Raw genomic sequence first — 20,686 nt, 5'->3', positions numbered from 1 at the left:
GATAAATATATTTAAAAAAGAAAGAAGGGGAACAAAATTCCTGCAACCTTCAGAGCTCTTGGGCCATTTATTTATTTTCCTCCAGAACATGAGTATGGCTACCATTTACATCTGAAACATGAGAACCAGGGAAACGGCAATTCAAAGGTGAAAGTGCAGAATTATCCATATGTTCATTATTAATTGAATGGATCAGTCCTCAGGTTGCAAATAAATTCTGGGTATACAGAATGATAGGACCAGGTGTGAGTTCCACTTTTGTTCAAAAGAATTTCACTTTACCATCTTCTCAAAGCAGCCTAATTCCTGAACATCTGTCATTTGTCCTTTGCCTAGTAGAACTCATAACTGCATGCATGTGTATATGTCTCTCTACCTGTGCACCTGTAAAAGACAGAGAGAGGGAGAGGGAGAGAGAGGGAATTTTCAGTAATTTAGGATTACAAAGTACAAAATGGTTGGGAAAATTTTAAAATATCAGACAGTTATCAAGATTTACATCTTCATACTTAAGACTCTGATTTCTCCACAAACTTTGCTTCAATCAAGAATAAGTATCCCACAGTTCCTGTGGGTGGGATCCAGTTCCTGAAACAATTTCATGCAATGGGATTCAATATCCAATATATATTGCTGAAAACCACTTACATGATTGCTTGCCATTTCAGGGCAGAAAACACATGGAATCTGTAGTAGATCCTCCAAATAGGTTCAATGCTGTAAATAAACAAACAATGCTGTAAATAAATAAACAAACAAACAAACAAAATGAAAATATTTCCCCAAAAAATTATTCCTGTCCCACCCACAATTCGTGTAGCTCATATTATGCCACCCATATGAAAGTATGAAGCATTGCCCGAACCTCAGACTTGGGTCTATCTTGTTTGGCTGTCCTACTTATGAGTTTTGTAAGCAGAGTGAAAGGAAATGATCATCATTCACAATGATTAATCTATAGGGCTAATATGGGACACAGATATCAAAAATGATGTATTTCCTTTTCCTGTATTCAGTATAACACAAACATAAACACACACATCTAGCATCCATCTATCAACCTCTCTATCTATCTATCTATCTATCTATCTATCTATCTATCTATCTATCTATCTATCTATCATCTATCTAGTTATCTGTCTGTCTGTCTGTCTGTCTGTCTATATCAGGGGTGTCAAACTGAAGCCCCAAGGGCTGGATCCAGCCCATGCAGGATTGAAATTGTAAGGGGCCGCCCCCCATTGCTTTGCCCCAGCCCCAGCCCAGCTCATGTTATCCCAGCAAGTGTGTGTGTGCGCGCACAGGAAGCAGTGGGCGCATGCATGCAGAGGCCCGGCCTACTTCCTCCCGGCATCACACAGGAGGCGACGGGCCGGCATCGCCTCATCTGTCACTTCCCCCTCAATTACCTCCTCCTTTTCCTTGTGGTTCATGTTCGAAGCCTCCGCTGCTGCCACCAGCAGCAGCCCACTCCACCAGGAAGCGGTGGCTCCACAGCAGCCCCCCTCCTCATTGCCCCCACCACCCCAGTCCTCCACTTGGGTAGCCAGCCCACCTCTCCGGCCACTGCTCTCATGCTTTCCAGCCTGCTCTGCACCTGGCAAAGGGTGGCAGCTCCTCGCTTGGGGAGAGGGTGAGTTGGGGTATGCTGTGGCCACCAGGCAGCCCGGGGGCTGCAGCTGGAGCAGGGGCAGAGCAGGCTGGGGAGCATGAGAATGGAGGCGCACATGCAACTCTTCTGAGCGCTCATCAAAAAGGAAGGACTGTCCAGGCTGATGTGGGGGGGAAGGGGGGGAAGGGGAGGATGTGATTTTTCACACTTGTAAGCAATCATAATGGAATCTGAGCCAGCAACAAACAGGACGTGGCTGCAAAATGCAGGTTTAGGTCACATCAATCAAAATGGAAGCTGGAAATTGTTGGAGGAGACCCTGGCTACCCTCTGCCCAGCTGCCCAAATGCTGGAGGGGCATCAGCTAAGAGAGGAGAAAGTAGCACCATGGAAATCCTTCATGGCAAGCTCTGCAAGGTGGAGGAAGCCCCCTTCCTTCTTGGCTCCGCAGAGAAGGTGGGGTGAAGGAAGGGGCACCTGCAGGCTCACATGAGAAGCTGCCGCCATGCTCCACCTCCTGCCAGCATCCGCTCCCCCAGCCCTTTGGCCCATGGAGTACTTCACAGAGGGAAAAGTGGGCAGGACCCTGTCCTGATGAGGCCTCTTGGGTGGAGACCATCTTGTGCGGCAGCAGGCATGGCACTACCAGTTGTGCTCAGAGCTGCAGAGGCTGAGGAAAGAGCTGCCCAGGTGGGTGGGGGGGCAAGGAGGGCAACAGGGGAAGGGGCTACACGCAGGGCAGCAAGAGGGGCCAATGGGCGCTTCGCTCACTCCGCCCTGGACTCCACCCCATCCGACCACCAGGTTTTCCCCGCAATGTCTGTGGGAGGTAGGGGAGGCTGAGAGAGAGTCACCCAGAAGCCCCGAGGGCGGGGGGCTGGCTTGTGGGGCATAGCAAGTTCATGCCCATTTGGAGATTAGCCATTCACGTTCAGGCCTCTGAAACAGGGGAGGCAAATTTAAGGAAGAGAAGTTTCTGGAAAGCCTAATGTGATCTTTTCCCAAAAGGTGTTTTTAAAAAAACCTGTTTGCCCCCCTTGTCTCCCCTTCCCCAACTTCCTTTTTCCCCCTCCCCTTTTTACCTTCTTTTTCTTCAAACCTTCTCCCATCATTCTCTCCTGATCCTGACCCCCTCACCTTCCCCTTCAGCCTGTCCCTTACTCTCTCACCCTTACCCTCAATCTAATCCAAAGTCTCCCCATCACTCATTCCTTTGAGAGGGGTTACAAAAGGAAGGAAGCTTCCCAGGTGTCCAGGAGCCCCACTGAAGAGCAGCTTATCTCTAGGAAGGCATCGTCCCTCTGATAACTGATAACTGAACCAACCCTTTAGCCTGCAGGGATGAAGGCCTTCCTTCTCCTCCTATGAGAGGGCACCTGCTCCTCCACCTTTGTGACCTACACCTATGGCACATAAAGGTCTCTAGGAAACTATCAAACTGATCACAAAAGCTTAAAAAATTATCATTTTTTGCAAGGTAGTCACAGCACTTTGGGTGTGGATCACCTCTTGCTATAGATCAGGGGTGTCAAACTCAAGGCCCCCGGGTCACACCCAGTCGGCTGCGACCACCACAGCCACACCCCTCCCCACTTTGCCCCCTGGAGAACAACCATAATGTTGATCCCGCTCTCAATGAAATTGAGTTTGACATCCCTGATCTATACAGTATCTATAGATCCATGGTGGTGCAGTGGTTAGAAGACAGGGTCTTATTTTATTTTGACCCCTGACCCCTGACCCCTGAAATATGATCTTATTATTTTTAAGGTTCAGGACCTCAAAACCTCAGCCCCCGGCAGGGGGACTGGTGGTGGAGTGCCAACCAGCTGCTCTGCCGGTGCCGCTCAGGCTGCTGCCTCTAGCAATTGTGGCAGCTGCTGAATGCCTGGAAAGTTTTCTTTTCTTCCACCCCCCACCACTCCCATAAAGTTGTCAGGGCTCGGTTGGGTGGAAGGATGCCCTGGAGGAGTGTCCCATATTCAACTCCCAAGCTGAGGCAATATCCGGTGAGGAGCATGTCAAAAGGGAAGTGAGCTCACCTGGCATAGGGCATGAAGCAGGGGTGAAATCTAAAAATTTTCCCTACTGGTTCTGTGGGCGTGGCTTAATTGGTGGGCGTGGTTTGGTGGTCAGATGGCTTGGTGGGCATGGCCAATAAGAATAAATAATAAAAATAATAAAAAAGTATAAAAAAACAATAAGAGGTACCAAAAACCAACTTTCACACTTTAGACACACACAACACAACACAACACAACTGACACACACAATGTAAAAGCAACTGCACTTCACACTTCACATAGCCACAAAAAGCTCAAAAACCAACTTTCACACTTTACACACACACAACACAACACAACACAACTGACTCACACACAATGTAAAAGCAGCTGCACTTCACACTTCACACAGCCACAAAAAGCTCAAAAACCAACTTTCACACTTTACACACACACAACTAATACACACACACACACACACACACACACACACACAATATGCCACATACAGCTTTCTGAGATTTTGTGTATTTGTGTAGTTAGAGTGAAACACTACAGAAACACACCAAATCTCAGAAAGCTGCACAAATATTTTATTTTATTTTATTTTATTTTATTTTATTTTATTTTATTTTATTTTATTTTATTTTATTTTATTTTATTTTATTGTGGACTTCAAATCCCAGAGTTCCTCAGTCAGCAAAGCCAGCCAATTGATCACCGAGGAAATAGATTAGCTGAGCGATTGATTCTGTCTGTCTGAAACTGAAACTGCTTTCCGGCTGCAAAGAGAGCGTTCCTCAGTAATCAGGTAAGTGCCTTAAAATCTCTACTTTTACTTGTAGAAAACATGTTTTCTACAAGTAAGAGTACAAATAAGGTTCTGCTGCTTTTTACTTTTAAAGGCCTGTTTCGGCTGAAGCAAAACCGGCTTTTAAAAGTAAAAAAAAAAACACCTCTGCAGATGGTTCAGCTCAGCAGAGGCAGGGAGGGCGGGGCCAGGGATTTTTGCTACCGGTCCTCCGAACCAGCCGCCGCCATCGCTACCGGATCGCGCGATCCCCTCTGATCCGGGAGCATTTCACCCCTGGCATGAAGGCCAACAACACATGTCTTCTCAGGCTCAGCTGCAGCTGACATTGGCTGATGCCTCTCCACCAGCTCCGTCAGGCTCTGCGGCATCCTGGATGAGAAAGACTCCAGAGCACGAAGCGAGAAGGAGGCGGAGTTTCTGGCAAGTCTGTATGGAAGCAAACTCTGCATGATTGGCTTTGTGTGTGAGGAGGGTGAAGGGGCAGGAGACTCGCAGCAGGGCAGCCCAGGAATCTTCTTGGACCTTCTCTTCCCCCATCCCACTTCCCCGGCTGCCAACCAAGGAGGCTGACTGACTGGACTGGACTGAGCTGGGTTGTGCTTGCACGGCTGCTCTCAAAGCGGCCAAGGGGGCCAGTGCGGGGGTCTCTGCCCCAAGGGTTGCCTGGCCAGCTTGCTGCAATTCTTCCGAGGCCCCCTTAGCCAGGGATGGAGTGGGATGGGGGTTGGTTGCAGCTCCTGGAGCCAAAGCAGAGACCAAAAGATGGTCGGGAAGAGTTTAAAAGAGAGAATTCAAGTTCTCAAGTTACATACTGCTCTGCGGGGAGGAAAGGGGAGCAGGAGAAAAAGCATTGGCTTGGATTGCAAAAACTGGCTCGATTACCTTTCTCTTGAAGAGCCTGCAGGGCAAACAGGAGATCTAGGGTTTGGGCAAGCAGTAGAATTCTTGTTTCTCCGCTGCCCCACTCCTCCCCACCTGCCACTTCACACCAACTGAGATTGGCAAGCCAGATTCAGGGAACTGAACAGAGTGCCGCTGCCCAGGTGGAGAAGAACATAAGAAATGGGCACTCTCGCAGCTCCTCCACTCTCTCTTCTTCTTCAGAGTGGCAGCGGTGCATCCGGCTCACCGAATCTGGCCTGGTGGCAGAGGCTCTGATGTTCCCCCTCCCTTTCCCCTTCTGCACATGCGTCGAAGTATTTGGGGGGCTTATTTTGGGTGGGAGCTTATTTTGGCGCAGGTGCTCAAAAGCCCAATTGGGCTTATTATCTGGACATGTCTTAGTTTCAGGAAACACGGTACTGCAGGGCTAACTCACTGCTCATCCCAGTTCGATTCTGAGCAACTGGTAGCTGAAGTGTGAATAACACCAGTCATTTGGTTGACCTCACATATGCTTCTTCTGGCTTTGGCCTAATCTGGTAAATTAATTCAGCTATACATCTGTAAACTGTGGTTTAGGGCTAAAGATTGTACAATCCAATCCAATCCCCCCTGCCAACATCCAAACGGTGTTGGCAGGGGGGCAGAGATCGACCGCGAGGAGCCTCATGTGTGGGGTGCCGCAGGGGTTGATTCTCTCGCCTCTCCTGTTCAACATCTATATGAAGCCACTGGGTGAGATTATCAATGGTTTTGGGGTGAGGTACCAACTGTACGCTGATGACACGCAGCTGTACTTCTCCACTCCAGACCACCCCAACGAAGCTGTCGAAGTATTGTCTCAGTGTCTGGAAGCCGTACGGGTCTGGATGGGGAGAAACAGGCTCAAGCTCAATCTCTCCAAGACGGAGTGGCTTTGGATGCCAGCACCCCGGTACAGTCAGCTGCAGCCGCGGCTGACTGTTAGGGGCGAATAATTGGCCCCGGTGGAGAGGGTGCGCAATTTGGGCGTTCTCCTGGATGGGCAGTTGTCTTTTGAAGATCACTTGATGACCGTCTCCAGGAGAGCTTTTTATCAGGTTCGCCTGATTCGCCAGTTGCGCCCCTTCCTTGACCGGGATGCCCTATGCACGGTCACTCATGCTCTTGTTACCTCTCCCTTGGATTACTGCAATGCTCTCTAAATGGGGCTCCCCTTGAAGAGCACCTGGAGGCTCCAGTTGGTTCAGAATGCATCTGCGCGGGTGATAGAGGGAGCCGCTCATGACTCCCATGTAACACCACTCCTGCGCAGGCTGCACTAGCTACCTGTGGTCTTTCGGGTGCACTTCAAGGTTTTGGTTACTACCTTTAAAGCGCTCCATGGCTTAGGGCCGGGGTACTTACGGGATCGCCTACTGCTACCGAATGCCTCCCACTGACCTGTGCGCTCGCACAGAGAGGGACTCCTCATGATGCCGTCTGCCAAGCAATGTCGGCTGGCAGCCCCCAGGGGAAGGGCCTTCTCTGTGGGGGCTCCCACCCTCTGGAATGAACTTCCCCCAGGACTTCGTTAACTACCTGACCTTCGGACCTTCCGCTGCGAGTTGAAGACTTACCTGTTTATTCGCGCAGGACTGGCATAGGAATTTTTAATAGCTTTTAATATTTGATATAAATTTTATGGGGTTTTTACGGTTTTAATTGTTTTAATTTTGGCCTTATATCTAATAAGTTTTTTAACTACTGTTTTATTGTGTATATAATTGTTTGTTTTATCTTGGCTGTGAACCGCCCTGAGTCCTTTGGGAGAAGGGCGGTATAAAAATCCAATAAATCTAATCTAATCTAATCAATCGTGGTTTATTCAATCATGGTTTATTTAGCCAATTATGGCTTACTCCTTAACTAGGTCATGGCTTGGCACAGCTGGCATGAATTCACTCTCTGTATTTATCATGGCTCATTTCCACCTCAAGATCTCTAGTGGCCTCAATCAAGACATGAAAATGTTATCTGGTGCAGGGAGTAGCATTTTCTTCTAACTTTATTAAGCAAAAGAATTAGAGTTCAATGGTTTAGGATCTAGATAGCAACGTGCCCACCATCCTAAGAGCCAAAGTTTTCTGTATGTATCACTAGTGTTCTACAAACAGTCAGGCTTAATGTTATTGGGTATAAACTCCATAAACAGATATAGGTTCCACTACTGGGTTAAACAGAGAATTCCGCATTTGTGTCGTTTAGTTTCTAAGCATTGTAATTTCCATCTCTGGATTTTCTTTCAAAGGAAAAAGACATTCCCAAAGGGCTATCTAAAGCTGCTGCTTCTGGTATCATCAGTATAACCTTACTTAATCAGAGTGAATGCTTGATGCAACATGCTAAAATGCAGGTGCGTTAACGTCACCTCTTTTTGTTTTGTATTTCTGATTAATAATTGTAACAAATGACATCAGACCTCCTGACTGCTACATCAATATAATATTTGTTACTGGAACTTTTTTTAAAATAAAAATTAAAGCTCAGTTTTTTATTATGAATAGGCCAGATTTAAGTCTTATATACTGTAGATCAATTTATTGATGGTAGTTTTCTTAGGAAAACCATAATTTTGCAGCAATGATGGGACTGAGGCCTCGGCCTGTACATTTTACAGCTGGACTCAGGAAAAGTATTTTGGAAGGATTTGTGGAAAATAAAGAGCAAATGTTAAATCCCCCACTGCCATCAGACTAGTAATATACTAATCTTGCAAAAGCTGAATTCCCTAAGCAGCATGGAAGGAAGAATCAGTCCAGCTGCCTCCTTAAATCACACAGGAAATCCTTTATGGTCTAATAAAAGAAGCAACAACAATAGTGTTAGATTGTACAATCATGTCAGTGAATATGGCAGTGATGAAATGTGGCTATGTGTTTTCCCAGCCATGAGATCACACAGTCTTCTTTCACAGCCTCTGCTTTGGGTCTGTTGGGATCCACAAAGTTAATACAATGTGTAGGTATTGAAGATCCAAAGGTGCTTTCCCAAAAGGCATCTGGACTTTCTTAATATTTTTTCCCCTTGAAAATGTTTTTACTCCCACCTAAGAAGCTTCTTCAGTTCAAAATTTCTTGGATGAGCCACAGTGGCGCAGTGGTTAGAGTGCAGTACTGCAGGCTACTTCTGCTGCCTGCCGGCTGCCTGCAATTTGGCAGATCGAATTACACCAGGCTCAAGTTTGATTCAGCCTTCCATCCTTTTGAGGTGGGTAAAATGAGGACCCAAATTGTTGGGGGCAATGTGCTGACTGTAAACCTCCTAGAGAGGGCTGCAAAGCATTGTAAAGCGGTATGTAAGTCTAAGTGCTATTGCTAGTGCTATGAATAGCAAAACTTTTTCAAAGGAAAAAAAAACCAAAAGACAGTCCAGCTATGGGACAACCATGACCTGAATGATTGAGAATCTCTGTAGACATATTGAAGGCCCGGCACACAAAAATGGAATGATGTTCCTCACTAGATGGTGTACTTCTACTACTTTGCATTAGAGTTCCCAAGAGAGAGTCATAAGTAAAGCTCACACATTGCAAAAAGCCATGCTTTCACTAGCTGTGGTTTATTTAAAAGATTTACATCTCATCTGCAGATGAGCTGACCAGTGAATGATTTGATCAGAGTCCACCAAAAAAAAAAAAAATTGCCAATGTGTGTTGTTTTAACATACAGCCACGTGAAGAGAAATAAGCTGAGAATAGCTTCCAGATAATGCGTTCTTTACCAACTGAGGTCAGAGAAGTTACTCCCAGGCTACAATCCCAAATGGGATGGAGTGAGAGAGTTGATACATCTGCTTCTGGGGGGGAAAAAAGAGAGGGGAATGGTGAACAGCTCCCAGATATCTTGGACAGTGTGGGAGAAGCCAGAACATCTGGGAAGTGTCTAAATAATTATTGCCAAACAAGCTAAATCAGCCTAAGCTACAGTCATCCATGCAGCAGCCAACTGTAAACTGCTGTTTGCTGCATCTATTAAGTACAAGACAGTGTCCAGCTTCCTTGGTGAAATCTGACAGACTTTCCGTTTGAAACTCAACAAAGCAATTTCTCCCTCAGAAAAGGGACCTGCTTCAAAGTGGAACTGGGCGGTGCCATCACGAAAAACAGACAGGGGTGACAGATAGATGTTAAGGAATCCCAGTCAACCATGGAGGGTGGAGTGGTCTGAAGACCCAAAGTGTTACAGCTCCCAAAGTACTGCAGATACTTGCCGCTTTTCTGAACGGGTCTTTGACTTGGATTCAAAGGCAAAGTGGTGCTTTGGAGCACCCATGGAGTTCTTTGTCAGCAATTTCCTTAAACCGACCATGTCTTTTTCCAGCCATGAAAATTCAGCTGCAGTTGCCAAGGGGCAGCCATGATAGCCCAGGACAAACTCAGCTGCTTTAAGGTGCTAAATGAATGAACACATCCACAGGCTCCAAAACGGCTTTTCCTCTTTCAATCCAAAGCACAGCACCGACCTCGTGGATTGATTGCAGTGACAGATGGACGATACAACATGAAAGCATTGGAAAATTCTTAGTATAATACACGGACAGCTGGATCCTTTAAAGAAAAGGTGGGGAATACATAGCCTTTCAAAAGTTGCTGAACTACGGATCCCAGCTCCAGATCTCAGCCAAAGTGGTAGAGTAAGAGGGCTACAGGGGTCGGATTCATAGCTATGCTTGAGTTTCCCCAAGAGACCCCATCCTCTGCTATGTTAACACAATTGGATGGATTCAGAGGCACATGGGTTGCAGCATGCAAGGCACTAGGAAAAGCAAGGGAGAGCCAGAAAAAACAAGCAGACTGAAAGAGACCCCTTCAGAGAGAGTTCAAAGAAGGCATTAAAGTGCACCTGTCCACAAAATATTTAAATCTCAGACAGCCCTGTAAAAAGTTAGGCCCCAAATATATAGATCCTTTCCCCATCGTACAGATCATCATTCTGGTGGCAGAAGAGCTACAGAAGCCAAGGAGTCTTAGATGGGTCCATCCAGTGATCCTAGATCCAAATCTCAGCCAAAATGGTAGAGCAAATGAGCAAGGAAAGTCCCCACCCCCTTTATAGGGCAGCATGGTTAAGATGCTGAGCTTGCTAGATAGAAAACCAACAGCCCAGGTTCAAGACCTGAGCATGGGATGAATGCCCATCTCTGCCTAGCTCTTGCCCACCTAGCAGTTTCAAAGCATGGAAATGCAAGTAGATAAATAAGTACCACTTTGGTGGGAAGGAAACAGTGCTCTGTGACATCCTGGCAACATGGCCGGGGAAATATCTTCAGATGGCCTTGAGACAGAGATGAGTGCCATGTCTTACAGTCGGCAACAACTACCATGTTTCCTTGAAAATAAGATCTCCCCGGATAATAAGCCTTCCCCAAAAATATTTAAACACATGTGCAGCCAGTCCCCACCATTTCCTCTGGTCAGAGTTAGGGAGACAGAAATGGAAATCAGGTAAGACGGCAAGAGGATCCCCATCTTGCTCCACATGTCTTATTCCATGCACCCCAAAATAATAAGCCCTCCCCGAAAATGAAGCCAAGCGCTTATTTTAGGGTTCAAAAAATTATAAGACAGGGTCTTATTTTGGGGAAAACACGGTAGCAGAGTAAAATCCTTAACATAAACTCTTAACTCAGGGATGTCAAACTCGATTCATTTAGGGCTGCATCAGGATTGTGTCTGACCTTGGGGGCTGGGTGGGGCATGGTCAGGGGGCATGGCCTGCTCAATGTCACTCATTGAGGGTCCATTTTCGGCTGCCACAGCCTTCTGCAACCCTCTGCCAGGGAAAACACAGTTCGGTGAGGCTGCACATGGTCCTCCTGAGCTCTGTTTTTTTCTGGCAGAGGCACCATGGGCCGGTCCTTCTTTGTTCTCAGGGTGGGCCCATGGGCCATATCTAAGCAACCCACAGGCCGGATTCAACCCATGGGTCTTGAGTTTGACACTCCTGCTCTAACTGATCAAGCCATGATTTTGTGTTGTAAAATTCCAGTTAGGAGCTGAAATTTATTTATTTATTTATTTATTTAAAGATACTGTATATAGCTCCCCAATTCACAAATCAAGCAATTGGTGTTGTTGACAGAAGTCTATTAGTGCATGAAATAAGGAAATGCCTCTCCTTGTAAGAATGATCAGCAGTGGAGAAGTAGAGGAGGGCAGAAGAACCATTTTAATTATTTTGCATCATCAATTGCACGCCCATTTCATGTACACACACACACACATACTTCCTTATTCCATGCATACATACACACATTTCCCCCCCACCCTCACTTCTGATTCTAAGGCTATGAACCTACATTCTTTGACAAGATGTCATCCAGAAGGCAAAATGGAAGCAAAGGAATGTAGAGAAAGGCCAGGAAACAGGAGGAGATGGGATTAAGAGGTCTGCTTTCTTGTTCCACCTCAGGTCTCAATCATCAACCTAAAAGACACACACTTTTAGAAGAAGAAAAAATAATCCTATAAACCATTTGCTTCATTTCTAATCTCTCCATCTGGAGTTCATTTCCCTCCCCCACTGTTAATTGCCTTTCTCTAATATTTAATAATAATCAGCAGGAAACTAAGTGCATGTGGAGGATTAGATGTTTCTATGGCTGTTTTTATGGTTGACCAACCTCTATAGACTTCTTTTAACAAGCTTTACAAACATGGTGTATTGTATATATTTCAGACCATGAAGATGACAAATCACAGATTGACTTAAGGAAAAATATTTCCTTTCATTACAGAAGATGTTGCTTATTTATCCTTTTTTCAGTGGAGCAGAACAACTTTAAATGCACCTTATTCAATGTCTTGTGTTTTTATTTATTTAATACAAATGAATCCTGTTACTCTAGTTAAATTTATTAAGTTACAATACCATCTCAACATATGTGTCTGTCCTCTGGAATGAGGCTACTCATGAGAGGTGAATGGCCCCCACAATGCTGATGATTTAGAACAGGGGTCTCCAACCTCAGTAACTTTAAGGCTTTGAACCTTAAAGTTGCTAAGGTTGGAGACCCCTGATTTAGAAAACCCATGAAGAAGTAGCTTTTCATCTAGGCCATTGGCAAGGGCAGTGAGAATCCTCACTACATTGTGCTCGACACCTTTTATCTTTATCTTTTGTATTTTATTGGTTTTATTGTATTATACTTTGTCACACAATCAACTAGATGTTTAAATTGAATTTGGCATTTCTATCCACTTATCAAATCTTCTCCAAGGACCTGGGATAGGCAAATGTTGTTTGATGGTGTTAAAGCAGGGATGTCAAACTCAAGGCCTGGGGGCCGCCCGCAGCCCTCTCGAGCTCTGTTTTCACTGGCAGAGGGTTGCAGGAAGCTGTTGCAGCTGAAACGGAACTTGGGAGCCCGTTTTTCACTGGCAGAGCGCTTGACCCACCACAGGCCTCCCTGACACGAGTGACATCGAGCTGACCATGCTTCCCCTGCCCCCGAGGTCAAACACAACCCTGATGTGGCCCTCAATGAAATTGAGTTTGACACCCCTGTGTTAAAGGTATCATTACAGGATGTGAACTGTGCCAAGTAAAGCTGCCTTTTATAATTAGCTGATGGGGATTTTGTCAATGCCAAAAATGTTGTCTGGATGTTTAGGGATTCAGACAAGGCACCTACAGTATTACTATTGGTACTATATTTGCTTTCTTTTGCCACAGTCATTCTACTTCTATTTGCAGATCTTTGTATTTTGTTATTTTCTCCATTTCTATCTTTTCTATTCTGAAACATCCACTTTTCAGACTTTTTTTTTGTCTTTCTTATCAATTATTGTTGATAAATGTCTTCCTTTGTGGAAACTGGCTGGGAAACTTTGGACCACTTTCTCTTTCTCTCCCTCTCTCTCCCTCCCCCACCCCCCCTCTCTCTCATCTCGATCCACCTCATAGGTTTGTCATTGTAGACAAAATAGAAGGTGGGAACATTATATATTCTGCCTTGAGTTGTACATAATAATGGCAGGATATAACTCCAATAAATAAGTAACATGCAATATGTTTACATTGGAAACAGAGGAAACCCTCAAGCCATAGAAGAAATTAAATCTAAATAAACGAATAATAATGAAGAGTTACTTTTCAAGCAAGAAGTGCCAGAAAAATATTCCAGGAAACTATTTGTTTATCTTTGCGTAGCAGAATCTATAAACTGGTCAGCTTTCAAATGCATATAATTTTATGACAGTGAGTAAAAAGCTAGATGAAGCCAACATCTAGGGAAGGAGAAATTTTGGATCAGTGGCTTCCATCTGTGTACAGCATCAGAACCAGTCTTCCTTCAAGCTTGTTTTCAGGGTTCAGTGAAATTAAGCAGCACCATCTAAGGTTCAGTCCATCTATGTGGTCACTAAGGGTTGACATAAACCTGATGGTACATAATCAATCAATTACATATGTTCAGCATATACATTCTATTCCCAATGTATCACTAATGTAGTCTGCCCAAAAAAGAAAACTGACAACATTCCTAGAATGAAACTCTCTCTCCACATATACACCACACAATTCACACACAGATACACATTATATGTTAAAAACGGCTTTGAATCAAGTGACTACATAAATATGATTAATTGATTATGTGCCATCAAGTACTTTTCAACTCTTAGTGACAACAGATAATTTCTATATGACAATCTGTCCCTTACCTGGACTTTCAGATTTTCCAATTTACCCATATATAGAATAGAATAGAATAGAATAGAATAGAATAGAATAGAATAGAATAGAATAGAATTTTTTATTGGCCAAGTGCAATTGGACACACAAGGCATATGCTCTCAGCATACATAAAAGAAAAGATACGTTCATCAAGAATCATAAGGTACAACACTTAATGATAGTCATAGGGTATAAATAAGCAATCAGGAAACAATATCAATATAAATCTTAGGATACAAGCAACAAAGTTACAGTCATACAGTCATAAGTGGAAGGAGATGGCTGGTGGGAACAATGAGAAGTTTAATAGTAGTGCAGACTTAGTAAATAGTTTGACAGTGTTGAGGGAATTATTTGTTTAGCAGAGTGATGGCATTTGGGAAAAACTGTTCTTGTGTCTAATTGTTCTGGTGTGCAGTGCTCTATAGCGTCGTTTTGAGGGTAGGCGTTGAAACAGTTTATGTCCAGGATGTGAGGGGTCTGTAAATATTTTCACAGCCCTCTTTTTGACTCATGCAGTATACAGGTCCTCAATGGAAGGCAGGTTGGTAGCTATTGTTTTTTCTGCAGTTCTAATTATCCTCTGAAGTCTGTGTCTGTCTTGTTGGGTAGTAGAACCAAACCAGACAGTTATAGAGGTATAGATGACAGATTCAATAATTCCTCTGTAGAACTGTATCAGCAGCTCCTTGGGCAGTTTGAGCTTTCTGAGTTGGCGCAGAAAGAACATTCTTTGTTGTCCTTTTTTGGTGATGTTTTTGATGTTAGCTGTCCATTTTAGATCTTGCAATATGGTAGAACCTAGAAATTTGAAGGTCTCTGTTGTTGATACTGTGTTGTCTAGTATTGTGAGAGGTGGAAGTATGGAAGGGTTTCTCCTAAAGTCTACCACCATTTCTACGGTTTTGAGTGTGTTCAGTTCCAGATTGTTCCGGTCGCACCACGAGGCTAGTTGTTCAACCTCCCGTCTGTATGCGGATTCATCATTGTCTCGAAATGCCCATATTATTTTCTTGATAACATTGCAGGTGTGATTTGCCAATGTCTTTTTTGGAGGGAACCATGGTGCTCTCTGAACATGGTTGTTTTCTCACAGACATTTCATTACCCAGCTTTGTAACATTATCAGTGCCAGAAGGGAATGAAATTTGCTCTCTGTTTATATACAAGTGCCTTATCCTGTGAGTGTTGGTGGAAGTTTTCTTGGTGGTTCCTTGATTAGGTTGTTATTTACTGTTAGCTTGCTTGTCTGAGTTGGTAGTTACTTGACAGTATTGTTTATTTCTTGATTGTAAGTCTAGCGTTAGTCTCTGGTTTAATCTCTGCTTGTCTGACTGTTGATTGCTGATGAGGAGGTGTTTTAGGTTTTTTTGTTTCCTTTTTTAGCTTTTTGATTGTGTTGTTTGAATGATATGTAGATTTTGTTTATCTCTATGTGCCTGTTGATGTCTGTCTTCTTTCTAGCCTAGTCTATAGACTTGGTATTTTCTGGTAGTTTCCCCCCCACCATTGTTCTCAGGCCTACCTTGCTTATCTTTTTAAAATCAGCTAAGGCCCGATAGCTATGGCTAGCTATGGCCATCATGTACTGAAGACTTAGTTAGAAGGACAGTCTCTGAAAATGCCATGAAATAATCCATGAATCTTTCAGAGTACTTTAAAAACCAGAAAAAGATTCAGAACACAATCACAGAAACCTTTTGATGACCAGTTACTCATTTATATATTGGGGATAGACATTAAACATATGTATTGCTTCACTTCAAGGAAATTCTACACTGTATAATTAAGCATATAATTCAGAGTCTCATTATTTACCCGTGTATTTTTCCTATAATTTGGGAACTGCAGTCCCATCTAATTTCAAATGTAATATCTGATATCTATCTGGTAAATAATTGGACAGTCATGATGATAAACACCTTTGTTCAGCTGCTTTAGGCCAGGGGTCTCCAACCTTGCCAACTTTAAGCCTGGTGGACTTCAACTCCCAGAATTCAGAATTAAGCCAGGCTTAAAGTTGCCAAGGTTGGAGACCCCTGCTTTAGGCAACTAGGAAGAAAAAAAAAATTCATTTGTTTCCACAACAAATTAAAATATTTTGCAGTTTGATTGCCTTAGAAAGCAATAGATTTTTCATAAGTGATTCGTTCCTAATACCCCACCCCCTAGTAATGTAATATCCTTCCTGTAAGAGAAAATATAACATTGTAATATGAACTGGGGATTAGGGAATTGTGTAGAAAAAACATAGAACCAAGGCAAACTTGAATTAAAATGGGAGCTTTGACTTTTGGATTAGATAGGCTTTTTATAGGAAGGACATTAGTTCAGCAACAATGCCTATAAACAAAGATAGAATGACATAACTCTTTCTCTCAGTGGGCCCATCTTCTGATATACTGAGGATCATGCTCATAATGAAACACTTGGCACCGACTGTTTCCAGCTGAGGCACAAATATATGTGACATCAAATTCACAGACCCTGTTATTTTACTACAAGGAGAAGCATTGCCATCTGCATGCATGTCTGAATATTTTTCTTGTTCCAGGTTTTAGCAAAGTAGTGATTCTTCCTTTTTTTCTCCACTTTTATGTTAGTTAATTGAAAGCGATTAAGCGATTGGGACCACCATGCAAAAGTTTGAGGAAATCTGATCCTTGCTGATCCTTATCTGTGGGAAAAAGTTAATTGCAATAGTTTAAATGCCTATCTAGTTTGGAAGGAGGTGATTTGTTTTCCCCCCAAAGAAGGGATAAAGAAGAAAAATGAGACTTTTTATACTCTGCATGCAGAAAACTTATCTCTTCACAAATCAAAAGTCAACAATGACCCCGGTGGTTATTACCTCCCTGCTGCCTGTGGTTTTGCACAGCAAATAAATGTAGCGGTTTGTCGGTGCTGCACAAGAAGGAAAAGATGGATTGAGAAGCTGAATATGCTGAAGTCCAAAAGTATCCCTTTGGGATTTCCCATCGTTTTCTTTTTTGCAAGAAAACCCTGAAAGAGCACTGAATTGTATGAACATCATACTTCAATTCAAAAAAATGGAAATCCATTGGCACTCATTGAACAAATAACTTATATAACCTGTCCCCAAGGGTCAAAGCAATTGAGAAGGCAACCTCACTGCCAAATATAGACATGGATTCTCTTACAAGGGGAAGAGGAACTAACATACATATTAATCAAAGATAGGAAAAAGGGTGAGACTCTATTTGAACAGGTTGCCCACTTTTTTGCCTCTCAATGAAGTTGCAGTTAAGCAACTTTGCTAAAGCAAAATTGGGCACATAGAAGGGATGCCACGTATCCATACCACGTAGCCTACAGCTGCTTTGGCCTTGAGGGCTTACAAGAAATATGTCTGGACAGAGGCGTGAACTTAAGGCAGGAAGAGTTCAACTTAGTCATTCTTGGCTCAAGTTCTTTTTGCAACTTCCAACTGGAGATGTGGAAATTCCAGGGAGAGAGAGGGGGCCCCAACTGGCTATCTGGAAGGTCAGCTGGAAAGTATAGAAAAGTACACACAGCCCTTTTTAAAAAAAAATGATCTGAGATTATTGCTTGTGAATTGACCATTCTGCAGTTCTCGGTGTGGAAGGGTGTTGGAAGCCTTTTCTTAACCATGTGATAGATCAATTGTCTACTGAGGATATACAGTAGGATAAGTTTTCAATGTAGGGACATATCAAGCTGATCTGAGATATACAGTATTGGCCAAAATTGTGGAAACCTTTTGGGGAAAGTGTAATTTTGAGGTTTGATGGCTAATAATACCACTTTTTAAAAAAGTTTCAAGATAATTATATTCCACTGCTGGAATGGCCTGGGAATAGCCCAGACCTTAACCCAATTGAAAATCTATGGAGCCAACTAAAGAAACTTGTTAGTCAGGAGCGACCCAGCCATAAAACCCAGTTAATAGAAGCAATCATTTAATCTTGATTTCACATTATAACAGCTGCAGAACTAAAAGACTTGGTTTACTCCATGGGAAGATGTTGTAAGGCCATAATAATTCATGCTAAAAATTACCCAACTAAGTATTAACTGACGTGATAATTTTTGTATATCTCATTTTTTCTATGGTGATAATTTTTGTATATTTTGCTTTTTCTATGTGTTTCACTTTTCTTCTTTATACTGTAACTGCTATTCTAATAGCAAATAATTCAAAAAAGTTATTGCATTATATTCTTGATTAATAATAATAATAATAATAATAATAATAATAATAATAATAATAATAATAATAATAATAATAATAATAATAATAATAATAATAATAATAATAATAATAATAATAATATTTTAATTTGTATACCGCCCTTCTCCCGAAGGACTCAGGGCGGTGAACAGGCAGATAAAATATAAATACACACAGTAATTAAAAACATCCCTTAAAAAACTAATTCAAATGCCCAAAAATGTTAAAAAACGTACTCCCCCATAAAATAACAAAATTTAAAAAACCCATCCAATAAAAATAAAAATCAGGCTAGTCCAGCCATACGAAATAAATAAGTTTTAAGTTCGCGGCGAAAGGTCCTAAGGTCAGGTAATTGTCGAAGTCCGAGGGGAAGTTCGTTCCACAGGGTCGGAGCTCCCACAGAGAAGGCCCTCCCCCTGGGGGCCGCCAGTTGACACTGTTTGGCTGACGGCACCCTGAGGAGTCCCTGTCTGTGGGAGCGTACCGGACGATGGGAGATAGAAGCCGGCAGTAGGCGGTCCCGTAGATAGCCCGGTCCTAAGCCATGGAGCGCTTTAAAGGTGGTAACCAATACCTTGAAGCGCACCCGGAAAACAACAGGTAGCCAGTGCAGTCTGCGCAGATTAAATTATCTTTCCACTGATCTATATGGTACTATATATCAATTTTATGGTACTACTCCAAAAAAAGTGGTGTTATTAACTAATTTTAGAAAATACACTTTTCCCAAAAGGTTTCCACAATTTTGGCCACTACTGTACATAGTCTTCCTCTAATTCTAAGAAATACTCCAAGAAATCAGTGAAAAGGGGGTCTTATTTCTACTTTCTACTTTGAAGACCAGTCAATGATGACATCTGAGTCTTCAAAATGTCTCAGACCAATTCTCATATCATAAGATGAAAGTTTACTGTTTTATTTGGCAACACTGAGGATCCCCCTATACACCCATGTTCTTAGAAAAATGCAGAGAATTAACACCAAACTTATATTTATGACCTCATTGACTAGGCTCCTGAGCATTGGTCAAAATATTGAGAATAAAGATTCACAAGTAGGGTATGGCCATAAACATTGACTTTTTATAATTCAATTTTTTTTAGAAAAATTTGAAAAATGTGATTTTGGTGTGCATGTGAATTTTAAGCTCTTTTCTCAAATGAGCAACCCAAATTCTAATAATAATGATATAATCATTTTTTCATATGTGTGTTTTCAAATAAAATCTCCCTTGAACTGAGCCTGATTCCTGATTTCGTTCTGCAAGTTAAACAAGCAGCATCAGAAATACTCTGCCTATAAGCTTATTTATAGATATTTATGTCATTGTTCATTATCATCTAAGCTGATTGATTTCATTCATCTTATCTCTAAAGATGGAGGAAATACATTCATGCAATTACTCTGATTCATGTTGACTTCCCAAAATAAGGCAATTTTATAAGATAGTTACCCTAAATCAGGGAAATCAAACTGGTGGCTTGCGGGCCAGATGTGTCATGTGCAGGCCACGGCCACCCCAGCTCCATGAAGGGAAAAAACATCGCGAAACATCACATGATGGCAACATGACGCCACAAGTTTGACATCTGTGCCCTAAATACTCTCTATCCCTCCCTCTCCCTCCCTAACTCTCTTCCACTTTTCCCCCCTCCACACACACACACACACATACACACACACAGCACACACACACACACAGTTGTTTTTTTTAAAAAAGTCTTCACTGTCTTTTCTCCAACCTTTGTAATTATTAGTGATGTCCCATTCAAATATTAACCAGCCTGTTTCAAGATCAACTAAATTTGACTAGGTACTGCCCATCTAGCTGAATAATTACTTCAGATTTGCATGGTTGGCAAATCTATCAAATAGATATATCTAGCCTTGTGAAATGGAGTCTTTTAAATTTGAAAAGGAATTGTTGATTCCATATGAAACATTTCAACTATTATTCATCATAGTAAAGACAGTAGGTTTTATCAACTGTGAAGAAAAATATTTTTTGGCTGAGCATCCAGAACAGGCTAAAAATGTTAAAATAAAACATTTTACTCTGAACCTTCCCCATTAGTAGTATCTCTTATAGTTACCGAAACTGAAGAATCTGAAGTTAGAAACTTCAGATTTACTTTGTTCATCTTGATTAAAATAATTTGTGGGCAACTGGCACTGTTTCTGAGGTGATTGCTTTTGGGGAAATTATAGCCACTCTTCTGTCTCTAATATACTGCTCAAAAAAAATAAAGGGAATACCTACCCAACACAATGTACTGTATTTAATAAGAATATTTCATTCCTTCAGATCTAGGAAGTATTTTTGTGTTCCCTTTATGTTTTTGAGCAGTGTATAATGCCAAAATATTCTTTTTAGGAACATTTCACAAAGAGTCCATGAGGCCCATATTTATTCCCCTGAATAAATTGAAAGCTGTTATAACCCTTTCATAAAAGATTACAGCC

At 42.4% G+C, this 20,686-nt stretch overlaps 1 long non-coding RNA gene across 1 annotated transcript; it reads right to left on the bottom strand.

Moving 5' to 3' along the window:
• Nucleotides 1-209: 209 nt before the first annotated feature.
• LOC131189094 (uncharacterized) lies at nt 210-11,761 on the bottom strand. Its single transcript, XR_009152907.1, has 3 exons — nt 11,630-11,761; nt 649-717; nt 210-384 (listed from the first exon to the last, which is right to left on the bottom strand). It is a non-coding gene; the product is annotated as an uncharacterized LOC131189094 (long non-coding RNA).
• Between the last annotated feature and the right edge of the window lie 8,925 nt (nt 11,762-20,686).

This window comes from Ahaetulla prasina, chromosome 1 (assembly GCF_028640845.1).
Source record: "Ahaetulla prasina isolate Xishuangbanna chromosome 1, ASM2864084v1, whole genome shotgun sequence".
Lineage (NCBI taxonomy): Eukaryota > Metazoa > Chordata > Lepidosauria > Squamata > Colubridae > Ahaetulla > Ahaetulla prasina.
Note: the sequence above shows the minus strand (reverse complement) of the source record. Positions and strands in the feature narration are given on the sequence as shown.